Source organism: Danio aesculapii, chromosome 19, assembly GCF_903798145.1.
Source record: "Danio aesculapii chromosome 19, fDanAes4.1, whole genome shotgun sequence".
NCBI classification, from domain to species: Eukaryota; Metazoa; Chordata; class Actinopteri; order Cypriniformes; family Danionidae; genus Danio; species Danio aesculapii.
Window position 1 is genome coordinate 6,480,185 of NC_079453.1, and position 17,289 is coordinate 6,497,473.

The following is a 17,289-nucleotide window of genomic DNA, read 5'->3' on the forward strand; positions in this document are numbered from 1 at the left end:
TAGATAGATAGATAGATAGATAGATAGATAGATAGATAGATAGATAGATAGATAGATAGATAGATAGATAGATAGATAGATAGATAGATAGATAGATATATGGATGGATGGATGGATGGATGGATAAATGAATGATAGATTGATAAATAATGGATGGATGGATAAATGATGGATAGATAGATAGATAGATAGATAGATAGATAGATAGATAGATAGATAGATAGATAGATAGATAGATAGACAGACAGACAGACAGACAGGCAGACAGATAGACAGACAGACAGACAGACAGACAGACAGACAGACAGACAGGCAGGCAGGCAGACAGACAGACAGACAGACCGTAGCTAAAAACACCATGAATAGATGCAGAATTAAATGTACTTCAAGTCTTCTTTTCTCACAAGATCTTCTCTACTAAACTTTTTCACATGAAAGATGACAAAATTATAGATCCAGATTTTTGCAGTGCACTGTAATAGAGTTTTCAAGACTTTATCCTTTAGAAATATCGCAGTCCGCATAACATTCAGCTTCTTTAAAAGAGAAAGACGAGTCTGCGTCTGGCTAAATGCTGGATGTGTATAGAGACTGCAGGCTGCAGTCATATGTTGATTGATAGTTACTGCAGTGCCATTCACTCCCTGGACACCACCTCAGCCTTTTCAACTCCCACCTACACACTCTCTCCTCTCCTCTGACTAATCCAATCCCTCGCTGCTCTCTCTTCTCTCCAGCCACTGAGTTTGATGACCGTGACATTTCTTCCTCTGCCACTATTAATGCCAATATTGCTTCATCACCAGGGACTATTTGTGCTTTTTGTAAGGGGAGTAATGCATTTACAAGTTTATGCAGAAATATTCCTTATACTATGCTTCTTATAAAATGAGATTTGTATGACATATACAATCAAACTTGAAATTATTCATACCCCTGGCAAATTCTGATTTAATATTACTTTTATTCAACTAGCAAGTTTTTTTTTTTTTTTACCAGAAATGACATTGTCATTGTTGAAATATATATATATATTTCTCAGCTTTTATTTACATTTAACAAAAACTTTAAGTCAGACTTTTTCTCAGAGGTATGAGTAATTTCGGACTTGACTGTATATGCAGTTGAAGTCAGAATTAGTAGCCCCCATGAATTATTAGCCCATCTGTTTATTTTTTTCCCCAATTTCTGTTTAACGGAGTGAAAATTTTTTCAACACATTTATAAACATAATAGTTTTAATAACTCATTTCTAATAACTGATTTATTTTATCTTTGCCATGATGACAGTAAATAATATTTGACTAGATATTCTTCAAGACACTTCTATACAGCTAAAGTGACATTTAAAGGCTTAACTAGATTAATTAGGTTAATTAGGCAGGTCAGGGTAATTAGGCAAGTTATTGTATAACGATAGTTTGTTCTGCAGACAATCAAAAACAAGTATAGCTTAAAGGGGCTAATAATATTGTCCCTAAAATGGTTCATAAAAAATTAAAAACTGCTTTTATTCTTGCTGAAATAAAACAAATAAGACTTTCCCCAGAAGAAAAAATATTATCAGACATACTGTGAAAGTTTCCTTGCTCTGTAATTTGCATGTTTTTTTTATGTGCTAAATGTTTCAGAAATGTCCAATATTTGAAGGAAGATATTGGAAAATGTTTAAATACATTTACAATATGATTAAAAATTAGTAAATTTATAACAGACAAATGTTTCCATATTCTTTTTTCAGAGAAATGAAAATTATTTGAAGATTTATAAATGTTGGTAAACGTTTCTTTTTAAATACATGTTAAACAAGCAATGAAAGGACGTTTCGTCCTTCTGTTGAACACAATAGATAAGTAAAAGGTAATTGTTCTTCCTACTCTAGATGTCAAAATAACATGTTAAATTTTGAATAGCTAAAAATATTTGAGTTGAGACCTTATTTACTTATTTAGTTAAGTTAAAGTAACTTTTCGTCACCTTAGGATTATAAGGTTCTATCTGCATTCTGAATGATTTTGAGATAATGAGCTTCAAAGTTTTGGCATTCCATATAGCAAACAATATGTGTGTAACATTTCTCTTTTATACATGAACATGACAGAAACCCTAAATGTACTCTAAATGTAAATTATCCAAATTCTCTTCCATTTGCAAATTGAGGTAAAACAAACAGGGCAAATGTCAGGTAGAACCTTATAATTCTAAGGTGACGATTTGTTGTCATGACTTCTTGTCATATAATTATTTCACGGAGTAATAATTGTTTTTCCTACTATGAAAGTCAATTGTTATAGATTTTCATTTATTCATTTTCTTTCGCTTAGTCTCTATTTCAGAGGTCACCACAGAGGAATGAACCGCCAACTATTCCAGCATATGTTTTACATATGAACATGCAAACTCCCCTGCTGGGACTTGAACCAGCAACCTTCTTGCTGTGAGGCAATAGTGCTAACCACTAAGCCATCTTTATAGATTTTCAGCATTCTTCAAAATATCTTCTTTTTGTATAATAATAAAGAAACTCATCAAGGTTTGGAACCACTTGAGGGACAGTAAACAGCGTTTAAAACATTTTTGTGTGAACTATCCCCTTTAAAAGCAGCGCTGTACTGTGAAATAAAATGCTGTGTTTAGCCACTCGTGTCCGTTAAAGTGCTGTCGTCAGGGTGTGGCCAGTTCTCCTGTCCATCGATTGAACAAAAGTGTAATGTATCTCCTGTCACTGACTTTGCATCATAATATTTGCACACCGCTACACCATTGTTGTCCTCACAGACGGCTAAATGCTCTTTCCTGCTCTATGAAAACAAGCCATCATCTCACGTCAGCTTTTTTTCCCTTTTGTGCTAATGTGGTCAAGAGATCGATTTGACCGAGGGGGGATGTTTCTTGTCACACCCACTGTTTAACATGACAACCAACACTTTAATAGCTCTTGAACGTGATTTTATTTGCATTGGTTAGCGGTCGCCGCATATTTGCTAGAAGCAGATTGTTGCAAAAACACGAGGTTTAGGATTTCTACAAAAGTCATTTACACAAGCCTACAAGATCTAATAATCTAGCATGTTAGCGCATTATAGATTTTTTCACACAAGATTTTTGCTTACTTCAGAAATTATGCAAAAGCTGACCTTTTTCATCAGCTAATTTATCATTTAAATCTGATATGAATCAATTGAAGATTGATGATGGATAAATGAACTGCATGAACCTGAAATTCCTGTAGCATATGGTGTTTGTTGATGTCTACTTTAAGATTATGTAATTTCTGCATGGCTTGTTTGTTATTTTTGGTAACATATCACCGCCTACTGAAAAATGCAGTTAGCAAAGCATTCAGACTAATACATTTCACACTTATAGCAATGCTTTCATGTCGATTTCAGAATATTTAACATGCAAAACAAACCACCCAGACGGCATTAAAAACACTTGATGGACATAGAAATGAAGACTGTAATGCAAAAATCTTCCTGAAATCACTTTCTGGAGCATTTTAACTCCTATACGAGCATATATACTCCATTTCTAACTATTAAATGTAAACATATTTCATGTAAATTATTTTGTTCATTCAGTAAATGTAATAGCAAAGATGTAGCACAAAAAGTGACCCTTTATGAATGCATTATTTAATGATTGTTTTACTAGATTCATTCAAAATCATTGAATCATTCAGGAAATGAAAGATTAAATTATTCTTTTAAAATGAAACTAAAATCCCCAGTAGGTGTTTTATATCGCCAGTACTAGATTTGGTCTAAAACTACCTTTACAGTCAATTTTTAAAAGTTTGTTTTTTCTAGTATGAAAAATATAAATGAAATTCAAATGTAGTATATCCGCCATGTTGTCACTGTTACTCTGTGGCCTCACTACATGCGATGCCTTGATATTTGATAAAAGGTATCGTTTTTATGTTAAATGAGTTTTTGTCCTAGCCGTCTGCGACAACTATGCACAAAATTTCTATTTTAGAAACTGGTTCTATTTCTGAGACATCGCAACACAAAACAACACTATAAACTACCATGACAATTGAGTAGGGTCTGTCTGCAGACTGAAAGCCAGGGGCATAACATGAAAGGGTGTAACTTGTAGTAGAGGCGTGATGAAGTTATGGAGACCCACATGTCAACACTGTGTTGTCAGCAAGATGGCACTGTACATCAGTTATTAACGTCTACACCTACTCCACACCTAATCTAACATCACAGTTATAAACGTCTATACCACAACCCTAAACCCAACCTTGACAGTTATTAACATCTACACCTTCCCAAACCCTAAACCCGACCATCAGTTATTAACATCTACACCTTCCCAAACCGTAAACCCAACCATCAGTTATTAACATCTACACCTTCCCAAACCCTAAACCCAACCATCACAGATATTAATGTCTACACCTTCCCCAACCGTAAACCCAACCATCATCGTTATTAATGTCTACACCTTCCCAAACCCTAAACCCAACCATCACAGATATTAATGTCTACACCTTCCCCAACCGTAAACCCAACCATCATCGTTATTAATGTCTACACCTTCCCAAACCCTAAACCCAACCATCACAGTTATCAACATCTACACCTTCCCAAACCCTAAACCCAACCATCAGATATTAATTACACCTTCCCCAATCGTAAACCCAACCATCATAGTTAATAGCATCTACACCTTCCCCAACCCTAAACCCAACCATCAGTTATTAACATCTACACCTTCCCCAACCCTAAACCCAACAGTCAGATAATAATGTCTACACCTTGCCCAACCCTAAACCCAACCATCACAGATATTAATGTCTACACCTTCCCCAACCCTAAACCCAACCATCATAGTTATTAACATACAGCCGTGAGTTGCAGAGGCATTCATACTTGACGCCCTTGCTATTGTACTGTTATTTGCAACCACAGGGGGCAACGCAGAGTAAGCTAACTGTCATGACGAACCGGATGAATAAGTCAGTGAGTGGAGTTGCTAAATGAATTAATATAATATTATATCAAATGAATTGGTTGTGGATAAATTTGGAGAAAACTCAATTTTTGAAAAAAAGTTTTGTCTGGTAAGTATTTCCGCCATCTTGCCAGCACATCTCGTTGTGACATGGTTCAGTGGTATCTCGATAACTGCAAGTTATGCCTCTAACTTACTACAAGTTACACCCCTTTATGTTACATCCGTCTTGCAGTCTGCAGACAGATACACTTGTGACAATTATCACCTCAGGTACTGATTATGTGCTTTATTCAATGCTAAATGCTACGTGAGTTTGTTTGTATTGTGAGTTTGAACACCATTTTTAATAAGAAACTAAAATCCCCAGTAGGTGTTTTATATTGCTAGTAAGTTCTAAATTTGGTCTAAAACTACCTTTACAACCATTTAAAAAAGTTTATTTTCTAGTATGAGAAATATAAGTGATATTCAGTTGTAGTATAGGCTCCATGTTGTCACTGTTATACCCATGTTCTAAAGACATGCGATGCGGTGCCCTGACATGGTAAAGGGTATCATTATCATGACAAAAATGAGTTTTGTCCTAACCATTTTCGACAACCATGTGCAAAATTTCTATTTTAGACACTGCTTCTATTTCCAAGACATCTTCCAACACCATAAACCACTATAACAATTATAACCTCAGGTACTGATTATGGGCATTATTCAGTGTTAAATGCTACCAATGTGAGTTTGAACACCATTTTTAATAATCCCCAGTAGGTGTTTTATATTGCCAGTTAGTACTAGATTGATCCAAAACTTCCTTTACAATCATTCTTAAAAGTTTTTTTGTAGTATGAGAAATATAAATTAAATTCAATTGTATTAAATCCACCATGTTGTCACTGTTACACCGTGTCCTAACTACATGTGATAAAAGCTATCATTTTCATGTTAAACAAGTTTTAACATGTGCAAAATTTCTATTTTAGAAACTGCTTCTATTTCTGGCACATCACAACAAAACAACACCATAAACCACTATGACAATTATAACCTCAGGTACTGATTATGGGCATTATTCAGTGCTAAATGCTACCAATGTGAGTTTGAAAACTGTTTTACATGACATATTGTTGAAAGCAGATTTTGAAAATTGAATAACTAGCAAACGGTTTGAAAAAGAAAGTCAGTGACTCAAGCCAACAACACCAGTCACTCAGCCAATGCACTTTTAATAATGTTAAATAGGTTAAATATGTATTAATTAACTTATAACCTCACCATTTTCAAATCAAAGAGTCTCATTGAATATTAAAGTGTCCGTAAAATGGTATCAGATCATTCAGGTGCTCTTTTTATGAAAGATTCAGACATACCACTCTGCTCATGTTTGTTTATTTATTTATTAATTTATTTTTGGCTAAGAATGTAGGCATACTTAGATAAAAGGACGGTCTTAATGAGTGAGTCATTGATTCACTCATTCAACCAATTAAACTGAAACAGCTGATTCATTCAGGAGCCTATTTGGCTGACTGGAATCACTGACTCACCCAGTTCGTTCACTAATGCTGCATCATTTAGGAATAAAATGCCGCTGTTATTCAGATACACAGTAGTTGAAGAAAAGGATACAAACTGTCCACCTTTTGACAATATAGTGCCACTTCATATGACCCTGGACCACAATACCAGTCTGAAGATGTACAGGTATATTTTGGGCGATATCCAAAATGGGTCAAAATGATAAATTTTTCTATTATGCCAAATATCATTTAAATATTAAGCAAAGTACTATTAAGCAATGTTCATTAGATGTAAATTTCCTACTGTGAATATATAAAAATGCCATTTTTGATATAGCCAAGAGCTTAATTTGGACATCTTTAAAGAGTTCTCAATATTTAGATTTGTTTGAACCCTCAGATTCCAGATGTTCAAATAATTTTATCTCAACCAAATTATGTCCTATCCTAACAAATCATCTATCAAAGTATAAGGGCACTAACTCTTATTAGACTATTAAATGACAACATATTTCATATAAATTATTTTATTTAATCAGTAAGAGTCTATAATACCAATCAAACAAAATCAATTATCAAGGAGTGGAACAAAAAGTATCTCTTCATGAATGCCTAATTTAATTATTGTTTTACTAAATTTAATTCAAAATCACAGAATCATTCAGAAACTAAAAGATGAAATTAAACTTTTAAAATGACTAAAATCCCCAGTAGGTGTTGTAAAGTCACTTCTGATGAACTATCATTTTATCTTAACCAATATTGTCCTATCCTAACAAGTCATACATCAATGTAAAACTTATTTATTCAGCTTTCTGATGATGTATACTGTAAATCTCTTTATATTTCCAAATTGACATATATGACTGATTTTGTGGTCCAGGGTTACATCCCAGCATGCACACAATGTCATAAGACATTAATATTAGGTTAGATTTAGGCCGTGACATCAGGTGACCAAAATTCAATGTCTAGTCAGCGTCTAAGGACAACGTTATTTGATGTTCAACAATTAAGTCAATTTAGTTGATTTTAGGTTGTGTTGGAAAGTGACCAACGTCAAGCTAACATCCTAAACCACTGTCATATTGACGTCAAATTCTGACATTTATTAGTTTTTTTTTTGGGAACCATAATTTTGGAAACCAAAAATTCCAACGTCATAGTAGCAAGTCCACACAATGTCACACAAGCTGTAACATCATTAGACATTGATATTTGATTGATTTTAGGTTGTGTTGGAAAGTGACCAAAATCCAACATTCCAGCCGTCATCTTAAACCAGCGTCGTATTCACATCAAATACTGACATTTATTTTTCAGGTATGACAACCAAAATCCAACATCATAGTGGTAATGTCCACACAACATCAAGCTTTAATGTCACTGGATGTTGATATTTGGTTGTTTTTAGGTTGTGTTGGAAACGGCCAAAATCCAATGCCGAGCCAACATCTCAAGCCAACGTCATATTGACATTCAAATACTGACATTTATTCGTCAGGTATGGCAGCCGAAATCCAACATCTGATAGACGATAGTGGTAATGTCCCACACAACGTCAGCTGTAACATAATTAGATGTTGAAATTTGGTTGATTGTAGGTTGGAAGTTGACATTGGGTTCTGACGTCAACCCGATTTCCACTTCCAAACAAAATACAATGTATTGTCGTGTACACCATGAAGTTGGGGTACAACGTCAATCTGACATCATATTGACATACTATGCCTGTAGGCATATTGTTGAACAAAAGGTTTGTTGGTGTATAAATATAGTAGCCATTAAATAAAGTAAAAGATTGTGATTTAAAAATGAAAACGAATTAGCTTTAGGTTTAAGTAAATGGACTATCCAACTTAAAACCAAAACAAATGGCCAACCAATCTCAGACCCTGAGGATTGGTTGAACAGAAATACTTCCTGTCAATTCATCACTTCCTCAGCTAAAGCGAACTACAACACAGCTCATTTTTACTTGCTAACATCACTCACCTGCAGGGCAACATAAAGAACTTATAAGGCCAGGAGTTCAGTCGGCGGTGTATTTCTGATGGCTAATTTAGTCATTTAAGCTGATTGGGTGAAATGCATTAATGAACCAGGGCAGAGCGGTAACAATTAGTCACCCGTAGAGCTGTAGAGAGGTTACAATTTCTGCTCAAGGTCACAACTGACTGCAAAAGAAGAGATTCACTCGTCTTTGAATTTCTTCTACAAACGTAACACCAGATAGTATCTCATGAACTACAATATACAGTGCTCAGCATATGTGAGTACACCCCTTTACAAATCTCTCATTTTAGTGTGGAAACTTTACAATATTATATTTGTGCATATACATTAGATTAGTCAGTACTGAAGCCAGAGTCAAAATGACAGTATAAAATTGATTGAAATGCTTTGGTTTTAAGGTGGAAGTCTTCAAATGGGGACTAGCATAGGAGTTGTGCATTAGCATCTAGATGCGCTGACCCAGAAATGTTGAAGATATCACAATAACGCTGTATCACTTGAGGGGCGAGGGGGATGGTTACACAGTTCTGGTGAAAGATCTAGCAGCGAACACCAAAGTTAGCTTGATCCCGAGTTGACGTGACCCATGAACTTGACAGTGACTGAGATCATACTGAGATCATATTCCCGTCAGTGTGTTCTGAGTAAGATATTTCAGATAAAAGCCATTTGCTAAACAAAAAATGACAGCACTGTGCCTGTGTTTTTCTTTTGGTACATGTGCTCCTGTGACTGCATTCAAAGTCTGACTTAAGAAAGGAAAACGAGCTCTGTGTAAACCTTGAATTTTTCCATCCATTATATGCAGTAGAAATGTACAAGCTCAGTAGATAACAAACACACACATACACATGACACACTGCTACTGATGTAGAATAATACAAGGAGAAAAACTGAGGTTAGACATTTAAAGGCGTAAATGAAAATTATACCATTTCTTACACTCAGTCTCATGTCATTTATTCCTGTATGATTATAATATTATAGCTAGCAACAAGGTTAGTAAAATATTAAAACAAAAACTATAGTGTTTTTTATTACTTATCAAGGCATTACAAAAATGTAGTACTTTATTACAAAATGTTCAACAATAAGTCATATTTAAGTCATTTTATCTTGAGACATATTTAAGTATCTATTTATCTATCTATCCAACCATCAAGATATATAGATGCTTATCCAGAGATATAGATGGATATCCATATACTGCATATAGATATAGATAGATATCCAGATATATAGATATAAATATACATCCAGATATGATACATATAGATATATCCACATATATTGATATAATAGATATCCATATATTTATATATTATATAGTTATATAGATAGATAGATAGATAGATAGATAGATAGATAGATAGATAGATAGATAGATAGATAGATAGATAGATAGAATAGATAGATGATAGATAGATAGATAGATAGATAGATAGATATCCATATATATAGATATCCAGATATATATATAGTATATAATATATATATATATATATATATATATATATAATATATATATATAGATAGATAGATAGGATAGATAGATAGATAGATAGATAGATAGATAGATAGAGATAGAAGATAGATGATAGAATAGATGATAGATAGATAGATAGATAGATAGATAGATAGATAGACAGATAGATAAATAGATAGATATTCAGATATATAGATAGATCTCCAGAGATATATAGACGAATATCCAGATATATAGATATAGACAGATATCCAGAAAATATAGATATAGACAGATATCCAAATATATAGATATAGAGACGGATATCGCAGATATATAGATAAAGATATATATTCAGATATTTACATATAGATAATCTCCAGATATATAGAAATAGATAGATATCCAGATACTAAATATAGATATAGATAGATATCCAGATAGACTGATATCCAGATATATAGATATAGATGGTATCCAGATATATAGATATAGATAGATATCCAGATACTGAATAGATATAGATAGATATCCAGATATAGGAATAGACTGATATCCAGATATATAGACGTATATCCAGATATATAGATATAGATAACATAAAAAGATAGTGATTTATACAACCAAAAAGGACAGCGACTATCATAAAGTATAACAACAGTAGTCCATATATGACTACTGAAATTATACTTTATGGTTACTTTTGGAATATAAGAGCATAAATCACTTCCCACATCTGTTGTTTGAAAAAGTCCTGCTAACATGACATGAGAGTTGAGTAAATAGACAGTATTTTCATTTTGGTGTACTATTTCGGTAAGAGATACTTTATTAAATCTGTTCTCCAGCCTTCTCGGGTTTCTGCTTCACACTGACACAGACATCGAGACAGACACTCAACTTCCACAGGTTTCCTTCATCCTTCATGCAGCATGGTGAAAACAAAGACAGAGGGGGGAAAGCAAAAGAAAAGAGAACAGAAAAAATGCAGAAAATAATGTTCTTAGACATGCATGCAACAACAGAAACAGAAACCATGCATTGAAACCAAAGTGAATCACATGCAGCCTAAGAGCGTATGAAGCTAAACCAAAGCTGTCAGACACAATGAGACGTCATCTATTATTAAAGATTCGTCTATGGTTGCTGAGTCATTCGTAGGCTGTGGATTCTTGAACTGAGCAGGGCAGGATTCTGCATGTATACAGTATGATGGAGATGGAGTTCGTGGTGAAAAATGATTCGCATTCAGAATGAGAATGAATGAACAGCACAATACTAATAACTATACTTAAGCTACAATTGAACACTAAAATTCTTTAATAATGTCTATGGTAAATTTTTAACTATATTAAAGCACAGTTATTGTCATCAAATTTTATCCTAGCCATCACAATTTAAAATTTAGGGCTAGTTGTGATAAAATGTGACATATTTAGTGAAAAATGGGATATTTAAGTTGACTGAACCAAAATTTTAATTCAGCATAAACACTTCAAATCACAGTATAGTAGTGTAGTGTTGATTTTCTGGTGTTTCTGCAAGTTAAATGCCGCATTTTGCATCCACTTATTTTGCCAGTACATATTGGACCAAAATCTCTGAGGAATATTTCCAGTACCTTGTTGAATCTATACTAAGGATTAAGGCAGTTCTGAAGGGGATCCAACCCGGTACTAGTGAGGTGTACCTAATAAAGTCTAGATAGATGTCTATATATAGGTACATATCCAGATAAATAGATAGAGACGGTTATCCAGATATATAGACATAGATATCCAGACATAGACGGATATCCAGATTTATAGATAAAGATAGATATATAGATATAGATAGATATCCACATATATAGATATAAACGAATATCCAGATATATAGATATAGACGATATCCAGATAAATAGATATAGACAGATATCAAATATTTAAATATAGATAGATATCCACATATATAGATATAGACGAATATCCAGATATTAGATATAGACGGCTATCCGATACATAGATATAGATATCCAGATATAGATAGATGTCCACATATATAGAAATAGACGGATATCCAGATATTAGATATAGATAGATATCCAGATATCCAGATTTGGATAGATAACCACATATATAGATATAGATGGAGATCCAGATACATATATATATATTTATAGATATCCAGATATATAGATAGATGTCCAGATATATAGATATAGATAGATGTCCATATATAGATATAGATAGATATCCCATATATAGATATAGACGGATATCCAGATATATGATATAGATATCCAGATATATAGATAAAGATGGATATCCACCTATATAGATATAGACGGATATCCATGCATAGATATAGATATCCAGATATATAGATAGATGTCCAGATATATAGATATAGACGGATATCCAGATATAAATATGGATAGATATCCAGATATGATATAGATTGATATCCAGATATGTACAGTAGATATAGATAGGTATCATATAGATAGATATCCACATATACAGATATAGATGGATATATAGATATAGGCGGATATCCAGATATATACTGTAGATATAGATAGATATCCACATATGTAGATATAGACGGATATCTAGATATATGAATATAGATAGATATCCAATAAATAGATATGATAGATATCCAATATAGATATAGATGGATATACAGATATTAAATATAGATAGTATCCAGATATATATAGCTAGATAACCACATATATAGAAATAGACTGATATCCAGATATAGATAAAGATAGATTCCAGATATATAGATATATATCCAGCTATAGTATCCAGTGCGGCTAAATTTGGTAAAACTCAAATGCACTGTCGAATGTGCATTTCTAAGAGACAGAACTTGTAATATCATTAATAACACATGTCTAGCACTCCTAAATGAGAACTGAAATGTTAGTCTGGAGCTCTTTGATTATATTAGACTAGTAGGTGGTGACATATGAGTCACACAGTAGCCACGTTTACACCGTCAGGCCAACAGTGAGCGTGCCAGGGTCCAGGACTTCATCAGACCTCGTCTAGGCTTCCTTGAGGCCAGTAGACAGGATTATTTGTCCAGCCAGCTTGTTACTTAGTGAACCAGCCTGCGCCTGAGGAGTGGTCACGAACAAGGGTGTCATTTGCCTCATCAAAAGGGCTTCCATGTTTTCATTATAGGATATCAGCTAATATTAGCATTTAAAAAATGTTGAAGGCACAGTATGTATGATTTTCTTTTATAAATATCCTAAAATCACTAGAACAGTGTTATATATTTGGCATTATGTCAAATTATTTGAAAAATAGTGAGAGATATAAGCAGTTTTAACTAGTGAGACGTGTTCATGCTTATATCATACTGCTATGATAATAAATGTTGACTACTTCATCAACATTATTTCTGCAGGAGTCCTGTATGATGCAATGAAGACAACATCTCCCATAATTCCACACTCAGTCATGCCGTCATCAAACTACGCTTTTGTTTGTTGTGAATTTGCGCCCTCTAGTGGTGAAAATTACATACTGTTCCTTTAAGATCAGAACTCAATATCCAAAAATAACTCCCAACTGAATTCTGATTGCTATATTAGATATATTTATAGATCTATATGTGATGCTAAAGTCTACTTATGCTAGCAATAAATAATCATTACGCCTATAATAAACACCACCTATAGAAAAGCTTAGGGAAAGAACATATGATTAATACATTTATTTGGTTTCATATTCATCAGTCCTTTCTCCATTTCTTATAGTTAAATGCGAGACAGCTCTCAAACATGCTAACATTGCATAATTCCATGAAAAATGTATAGAACTTACTTTTTTTATCTCAGTTTTATTAACATTAAATGTGTTAGAGTGTATTTGTGAATTATACAGAGTTTCATGAGAATAAAAAAACTTTCCCATATGAGTGAGTCATTCAATTATTCCCTCAAAAATGATTTGTTCAGAAACAATAATTCATGCAGTAATGAAACAAATGGCTGACTTTTAGGGTGAGTCATGTATTTCACTCAAATGGTTTGCCCAAAACACTGATTCAGTCAGGAATAAAGTAAGTGAACGCATTTATGAGTGACTCACTGAATCAATACGTTCAATAGCACTAATCTATCCATAAACCACAAAGCACCACTACTGTGTTTTTCTCTGGATTTGTTGGGAGTCATTTTGGAACAAAAGTAACAGGGAAAGTAACTGGCGATATTGAGTTTAAAATTCAAGTAACGTTAAATGAATGTCTTGAACACCAAATACTTCCATTTTAAGTGCTACCAATAAAAAATTGGTAGTATTATGGCACTTTTGGTCACTTTATTTTATAAGGTACAATTCTCGCTATTAATAAGCCAAGTCAAATTTAACATTTGTCTCTAAAAACGACCAATTTGCTGCTTATTAATAGTCATCAAGGTAGTAGTTAGGTTTAGTTGTTCAGTAGGATTAGTGATGTAGAATAAGATGGTGCAGAATATGTACTTCATAACTACTAATAAACAGCCAATATTATACATAAAATAAGGTAATAAGCCATTAGTTAATAGTAAGAAATTGTTATTTAAAGGTTTCATGTAGTACTGTGAAATGTAAAAAATTTTATTTCAAAATTTGATGTAATCTCAAATGAAACATGAAGGCAAGGCGGGGATATATACTTCTTTACGATAAATTTCTATAACTTAACGTTCATTATTGTACGGTAAATTACTGTAATTTAGCATCTGTTATTTTACAGTAAATTTCTATAACTTAACTTCATTATTGTACGTAAATTTCTGAATTTAGCATCGTTATTTTACGTAAATTTCTGTAATTGACGTCCCTTATTTTATGATAAATTTCTATAACTTAGCATTATTTACGTAAATTTCTGTAATTTAGCATCTGCAATTTTACAGTAAATTTCTATAACTTAACGTTCATTATTGTACGGTAAATTTCTGAAATTTAGCATCTGTTATTTTACAGTAAATTTCTGTAATTTGACGTCCGTTATTTTACGATAAATTTCTATAACTTAGTTCATTATTGTACGGTAATTTCTGTAATTGAGCATCTGCTATTTACAGTAAATTTCTGTAATTAAGTCCGTTATTTTACGGTAAATGTACTTATTGGGTTTTACAGTACTTAGTTGGTTGAGTTCTCTTCATTTATTGGGTTTTACTGTGCTCAAATTGCTTCATTTACTCAAATGGATTAAGTTCACAGTACTCATTAGGATTCGTTTTTAATCTTTAAGGGTTTGTTGCAATCGGTTTCCTCAAACGTTTGAGTTACCTTAACTTTTTGGGTTTTACAGTGTACTTTGAGAGTCTTCCTGACTGAATGAAATATGCTGTTTTCCACAAGGCAACCTGGGCTGCTGAAAATAATTGGCTAAACTAGCATTGGACGGGTTAAAAGACCAAAACAAATATAACAAGCAGAATTTCTGACTTCAGCATTGTTTCCAGATAAACAAGAATGTTCACTTAGCATGTTTCTTAAATATCTGCAAACAATATGGTATTTTAATTTAGAAGAGTCAAAACTTACAAACAGCACCTTTAAATTGCCATTTGCTTTTATCTCAATTTATCGAGTACCTACATGCGTAACAGACTAAACTAAAGCATTTCTTTGTTAAATACCATTATTTGTATAGTGCTTTTCACAATAATCAGTGTTTCAAAGCAACTTTACAAATGGTGCACATTATTGTATTACAATCAAAATCAATTAAAGGTATTATACCATAACTTTATTAGTTACTAATAACTTTAATTAATTAAACTCAGTCTCAGTCTTAAACTCATTAAACTGTTTTCTGCACATGTACATTTACTAAAAAGCGGACAGAAGATATGGTACGGCTCATATACATTTGTTGAAGATTGTTGCTGGGGAAAGATGAGGTGAGCAGGATTTTTAGCAACATTTGTGAAGAAACGGCCTCTGCGGTGTGGGCCGGTTGCTCTATGAGGTGTGTGGGTTTGGTCTAACAAACACTTGGAGCGCGGTGCTGGTGGCAGTGCCTGTTTTGTGGAGTGGGTGGCGCAAATGCAGGGTATTGGAGAAAGGCTTGAATAGGTTCACCAATGAGCTCATATATCTTACCACACAGCTGCAGCCGAGTCATGGGGCTGGTTCGATAAATGCTTGTTTGAACTGGCACCTCTCACTATACCCTTTCTGCATTGTGCCAGAGTATGTACGCATAACAGCCTCGATTTGTAGGGATTTGTTCATGCGTTAAAGGGGCAGTTCATGCAAAAATTGTACTATTCACATCATTTTTACATTGATGCTATGTTGATTAGGGCTGAACAATATATGGTTTGAGCATCTATATCGCAATGTGTGTATCAGCAATAGTCACATCCACAACCAGCGACCTTCTTGCTGTGAGGTGACAATGCTAACCACTGAGCCACCATGCTGCCATGTGCATAATAATAAAATCTAAAATGATCAAATATAATTTGCTGGAGGGAGTTCTGGGTGAACTGTTCCTTTTAGGCCGAACAGTACAGCAGACAATGCAAATATATCCAGTGCATTGTTTTTAATGTGAAAACCGTGGGTGGAGGTGAGTGCTAATGCAAAAATTTGTCATCTTGCCCTGAGATTCACAAGCGTTCCGCATGGTGTTTATTTATAAGCGTGAATGGATGAATCCTAGAGGAAGACATGGGGGAGGTAAGACATGTCAAAATTGCACTTTCTATTTTTTTATTATTACATGCCTGAATGTCTCGCTGATGAGGTCTCACACACAGTACATTATTTGCAAAAGGCATCATATATACAGTAGTTGATGTTAAAATTATTAGCCCTCCTTTTTTTCCATTATTTCCCAAACAAAATTTAACAGAGCAAGGAATTTTTCGCAAGTTTACATTATTTTGAAAATTGGTTTCCACTTTAATGAAAATATATGTATAACAATTCGATTAATGTAACCATTTGGAAGAAACCGGCATGTTTTACTAAGCTTTTAGCGCAAGGGCACACTGTAAAAAAAATTCTTTATTTTATGTTTTTTTTCAGCAGATGGGATGCTGGAAAAAAATGTAAAATAATTGCCGTTAAATTACAAACATTTACCATGAATAACAGATGGTAAATTACAGAATTTTACCAGAAATTTTAACTTAAGGAAATTTCTGTAACTTAATATCTGTTATTTTACAGTAAATGTCTGTAATTTGACATCCGTTATTTTACGATAAATTTCTATAACTTAACGTTCATTATTGTACGGTAAATTTCTGTAATTTAGCATCTGCAATTTTACAGTAAATTTCTGTAATTTAACATCATTATTTTA

The 17,289-nt window shown here is 33.3% G+C and overlaps 1 protein-coding gene across 1 annotated transcript in view; it reads right to left on the reverse strand.

Moving 5' to 3' along the window:
- Positions 1-17,289, reverse strand: part of stx1b (syntaxin 1B) — a 45,567-nt gene that overhangs the window by 25,495 nt on the left and 2,783 nt on the right. The gene's annotated exons all lie outside the window — the stretch shown is intronic.